We start from the raw sequence: 5,908 nt of genomic DNA on the forward strand, positions 1-5,908 counted from the left end.
ACCCTGTGAGGTAAGCCAGAGTATGAATTTACAGCATGTTAACTGCTGCGTCAGCTGGAACCTGGAACTCTCCCCTCCCAAGGAAATGCCCAGTTCACTGCATTACAGAGCCAGGATACCCTTTCTTGTTCTTTCTTTCTGGTCACACAACCTTGCATTTCTTTCTCCACAATGGTCAGCTCCAAGATGAGTGGTAGAAGGTACCCCTGACCCATCCTAGTTTGTAGCCTGGTGGTTAAGGTACTCTTCTACTCTCTTGAGAGGTGAGTTTGAACCTTTTCAGGGTAACAGGAGTGTTTAAATCAGGTTTATGATTTCCTAGTTGAATATTCTAGCCAAAAGCTTATAATGAAATATGTGAGCCCCACCAGCATCTCTTCATTCAGCCATGTCTTACTAGCAACAAGTAATTCTGGTCCCCATTCCTAAGTCTAAGAAGTGGTTTTGGACTGTGGATCCCAGTCTCATATAGGTGCCTACCTCTTCTAATACATTCTGTAGGAAATGTAGTTGTCTATCTGTGATTCTGCTCTGGCCTTCTTAACATCCTAAAAAAAAACTTAATGGAAAATACAGGTGGCTCTTTCTGCTGCTCTCTGCTTCTTATGATTCAGACTTGTGCTAAGATGAAGGTGCGTTACAAAAGGTGGTGCATTAAATTTCTCAAGGAATAGGAATTTAGGAATACAAGGGTGAAGTTGCATGCTGTGCTTAGACAATACTAAGGACACTTAAAATAAGAGCATCTGTTAATTAAAGTTTATTAACTCATGCTAAGCACTCTCTGGGTGCTCACTTCAGATAATGATTAGATGGACTGTGCAACCTAGCTCAAGTTAGGCTAAATTCAGGCTGCTACATGGAGATAAAATGAACAATTTGCAATCCTCCAGTATTGCAGAATGATGCACTACCCCCATTAGACAGGGATAGAGCCCAGGTTTCCTGGTTTCTAGCCATACCCCTGCTTGCCAGCCCTCTAGTGGCAAGTCAGAGCTGTGCAGGCAAAAATGGTATTAACCCTTAAAGTGACTGCTCAGAGCACGTTTTAATTTTAACTCAGTTTTCCACAGATCTATTAGTATGGTCTAAGTGTAACATGTAACTTCATCCTAGGAGTGGGAGGGCCATTGAATCCAGTCCCTTGTGTCTGCAGGCAGTCAGTAAGCAAAAGAATTCCCCAAATCACGATTATCTAACCCTCATCCAGAACTATAAAGAACAATATCTGAAACATCTGAAAAACAGAGGTAATGGGGACACTGCTGAAGCCCCGCCATTATAACAACAGGGAACAATGGGTTTATTATAGAATCATAGAGTCATAGGGCTAGAAGGTACCTCTGGGGCTCATCTACTCCAACCCTCTCTGCCTGATGCAAGATCATTCCTATCCATACAAGTCCTTCCTTAACCTATTCCTAAAACTGCATAAACAACTCTGTCACACAACTACAAGGCACATTGCCTAAAAACACCAAGATCATCCCAACCTGGCACAGGTAAAGCAAGGGAACAAGGGCTGTCAGTGTCTTCCTGCTGTGAGGGTTGTTAAAATGCTCTTGAAAGATTCAGGGAAGAGGGCTATGCCCCCACTACAGAGAAAAGCAAAACCCCTCAGAATCCATACCAGTCTGAACATGAGGTAAAGTTTCTTCCTGTTTCCAAATGTGGAAATCAGTCTGACCTGAGTGGAGGAGCAAGACCGCTTAACCAGGAATCTCGAGGTTTTGGTCCTAGTAGGAGCACTGGTACACCCCACCCAAATCTCCAGCATTTGTTGCAGCCAACACCCAATGTTTCTGAGGAAGGCACACAAAACAATACAACCCTGCCCCCAATCACCGCGCCCTCCCACCCCAAACCTGTAACAACAGGAGGGGGAAAAATCCTTACTGGCTCCATGTGGCAACCAGCAAGCCCAGAACTTGGGGAAAAAGCAGACAGACCCCATTCTGCGACCGAACCTGGGAAACTGAAGATGCAGATTCCAAATCATCCCTAAGCAGTCTATTCCACGGCCATGCTGCTCTAATAGTGAGGAAGTTTTTCATGATATCCAATCCAAACCAATATGAAACTGCTGCAACTTCAAGCCAGTATGTCTCCTGCTGTCTGCAGCAGTGCAAGAAAGGTGCCTCCCCCTCCCCCCCGCCATGGTGTACACAGCAGCAGGAGTCTCTTTCCCGTGCCCCTGAAGGAGCCACCAGGCTCCGACTGTCCCACAACTCAGCCTGGCCAGGGCCCCATTCACAGGGCCCCGGCCAGGTTGGATCATGGGACAATCCCCACAGTGCAGTGGGGAGCGGGCCAGGGGCAGGGGTGAATGATTCCCCCTGCCCCATTCCCTCCTGTACTGTGTGGGGCTCGATCCATAATCCCACTCCCTCCCTCACCACCGGGAGGGGCAGATGAAGGCCTCCATAGTGAGGGAGGGAGCAGGACAGGGGCTAGGGTGAGCAGGGCTCCAGCTTTGTCGGGTGGTGGGACAAGTGGAGACCCAGGGTTGCCCCAACACCTGGCTTGGCCAGGACCCCACTCACCCCAGCCATGCTCCTGCCTGTGCCCTGCTCCCTCCCGCACCACAAGGGGCCTCAATCTACCCTCCCCATGACCCCTTCCCCTCCCCCACCCCTTTCCCTGCAGACTTACCTGCAGGGGTCTGCGCACACATGTGCTCAGCCCTCCCCAATAATGTTTTCTCCCTCTGCCTATGCAGCGCCTGCCCCAGCCACACTCCCTCCCTCACCACAGGGGCCTCAATCTGTCCCCCACCCCCTTAAAAACAGAAAAAGATATGAAGGGGTACATGAACTGAAACTTTGAGACCAAAGGGGTACACGTGTTAAAAAAGGCTGAAAACCCCTGCTTGTGGCTACCGAACTAGTTGCCTATCCACCTTGTAGTAGCTTTGTCTAGTCCATTACATTTCTCCAATTTGTTTATGAAATAAGCTCAAAATGAGCTTATTATGTTTGCCCAGGAAATCCTAGGAAAAGAACCTTGGTGGATCTAGGATTTTGAAAAGAAGGGTACAGTAAATTACCAGGAGTAGCTAACAGACATCAGAACAAACAAAAATGAAGTTGATTAGTGGAACCATTAAAGACCATTAAAAAGAAGCAAGGACCATTAACACCTGTGGAATTAAGAGTCTAGAAGGGATCAGATTAAAATGACCCATTAAATCAAATGACTCTTTCATTGGTACCTGACTAGAAATGCTGCTGCGACTCCCAGAGAGTTGTGAACTTTGCATGGACCAAAAATCAAAGCGGGGGGGGGTGTAACTGCATTACTGCACCACACTCTGGATCTACCCTTCGGAAAGAATAAGGTCTCACATTAAAAAGGAAGGCAACCTCACCCCTACTCACCTGTCAATCTTTGCCAATCTATCCAGAGTATGAGCCAAAAAGCACATCTCTTTTGCCAGGAACCTCTGGGCTTTCTAGTACTGCAAGGAGCGTTAATGCATCTATGTCAAAAACAAACAAACAAAGAAAGCCAACTTCAGCTTTGGCAGGCATTCCTCAGAATAAGGCAGCATTCATGCAGGGAGCAAACATCTTTCTTGGGTCTGACAGATGATCTGCTAAAAGACCTGAGGGTTAGATTTATGTAGAATAGGATTAGCACTAAATCGCTCAGTCAGGATGATGCCTTGCTGTGTGGTTCCAATGCTTCTAGCACAATGAGGCCATGGTGCCCTTAGTCCTCCTTTTAGACCCAAGCTATTAACCAATATTCAGGGCCTGTGGAGGAGAAACTGGTGATGGATACATGTATTATGTTGTTGCAGTCCTGTTTAGCGGTGGATCCACAGGGTATGGGGCAGCACAATCATAATCCCACATTTGACTGTGCTGCACATGAGCTCTCAGCACAGGATCTGGCCAAAGCTGCTGCTTTTGTGCAGCTCCAGAGTCCAGGAGGGTGAATGCCGCCACTTCTGCACATCTCCTTTTCCCTGCTCCTGAATTTACAAGGGAGCAGGAGGAAAGAGAAGAACAAATTCACCTGTTGGGCTCTAGAGCCATGTGAAATCAAAGTCATTGGCCACATCCTACCCTGATTAGCTGGTGAGGTCAGAGCTCACTGCTCATGCACAGGTTCAGCAGGAGCCCACGCTGGCTGGGCAGTGAGCTCAGAGCTCACTACACTTACACATCACAGTCAAAGTTGGGGCCAGCAGTTGTAGTTCCCTTGGCCCATTCTAGGATCTGCTCCTGGTCCTGTTTATTTACAATGAATGGGCAAAGTCCTTCTTCCCTGAACATGGTAGGAATCAAACAATAGAAGACTTGTTCCTTTGTCAGTATGCCAAGCCTCTTTTCTAGCCAGTACCCTGCTTCATAATGATCTCTTAGCTTTCCTTCATGTTCAGGCGCTCTGTGCTGCTTTGGTTTTGTTTTTCTGCTATTTTCTCTCTTTATCTTGTGATATTTCTGTATATATTTCTGTGGTACTTCTGAGCTCCCTGCTGCCAGGGCAGGGAGACATTGGCCCACTCAGGCTTCAGTGACAGAGCCTGACCTGCCAGCTGGCAGCTCTCAGGGGCAGGGTGCAATCTCCCATCCCCTGCTGCCTGGATGACTTTGCTCCTGGTCAGTCATCTACACGTGGTGTATGGGACAGTAAGTAATCATGGGTAAATCTGCTATTATTATTTACAGGTAGTAAATTTACTCATGATTACAGCAAATTACTGAGGAGTGGCTGTGTCTTCATGTGCGTTGGACTGCGCAGTTACTGGTGTTATTGTGCAGTCCCAATGCCGCATGGGATTTTTCCCTATGCTACTATGCAGTACCAGTAAACTACTGTGCAGTAGCTCATTGCTATTGTGCAGTAGTGTTTATGTCACAGTTCATGCCCACTAACGCTATGTCACCATAATAAGCTACAGTGATGTAGCTTGTTGCTACTGCGATGTAGCATCTTGTGTAAATGCCCCCAGTAAGCATCTGCACATATAGACCATGTGCTTACTGCATAGTAATTTTCTTTAATTTTGAGCAAAGCCTTTCATGTAGATGCACTTAAAGCTGTGTAGAATCAGGTTCAGAAAGTAGAGCCAGCGCCTGGTCTTTTCTGTAGGCCATGACACAGCCATGAAGACTAAACTCCTCCATTGTTGACCTACAATTTCAAGCAGCCAAGACTATGCCACATCTGGAGTGGTCAGCTACACAGGAGAAAAGAGGAGGCTTCAGTGCTTATGCAGCAGTGTAGTAGAATTGGCCAGAACCTCTGCTATACTCACGTTCAGCTCTGCAAGGCAGCTAAAGGTGTAGTAGACTCAGGAAAACGAGGAACAAAATTAGGCCCAACAAGTCATTGTTATAAATATTGAAATATTGTCCAGGTGCTGAGGGATGTCAGGTTGTATTTGTATAATCTTAATGAGAAAAATTACAGCAACATTGTGTCAGAATCAAACCATTCCTAATGATTTCTAAGCAGAAGCAGCATTTCTTGACCTGTGCTTCATCAAGTTAAATACAGTGCCCCAGTGTAATGGCATCCCAAGAATCTAGAATGGTTAAAATACATCCAAATGATACTTGCCAGTATAGGGAAATTGCCCAGTAATAGCTCCCTGATTTTGTTCCTGTATCTCTGTCATTTTTATTCATTGTGTTTATAGGGAGTTTACAGCAGTGGAGACAGATGTTCCCAAGACAAGCTCACACAGAACATTAGCTCCCATGCTGCCTATGTTGTAAGTAAATAAAAAACATCATTTTCATTTTTATCCTTTTTTGGTGAGGAAGAAGTAAACACTCAAGTAATAACCTTCTATTAAAACAAATGTCTGTTTAGTTAAAAAGCTCAGATTGGTAGCAAATGCAGCAGGGGGCAGGGGAGTAGGGAGCTTTTGGGATGGTATAGTTTAAATACATAA

Source organism: Crocodylus siamensis, chromosome 8 (assembly GCF_052110815.1).
Source record: "Crocodylus siamensis isolate JL-2025a chromosome 8, ASM5211081v1, whole genome shotgun sequence".
Taxonomy (NCBI): Eukaryota; Metazoa; Chordata; order Crocodylia; family Crocodylidae; genus Crocodylus; species Crocodylus siamensis.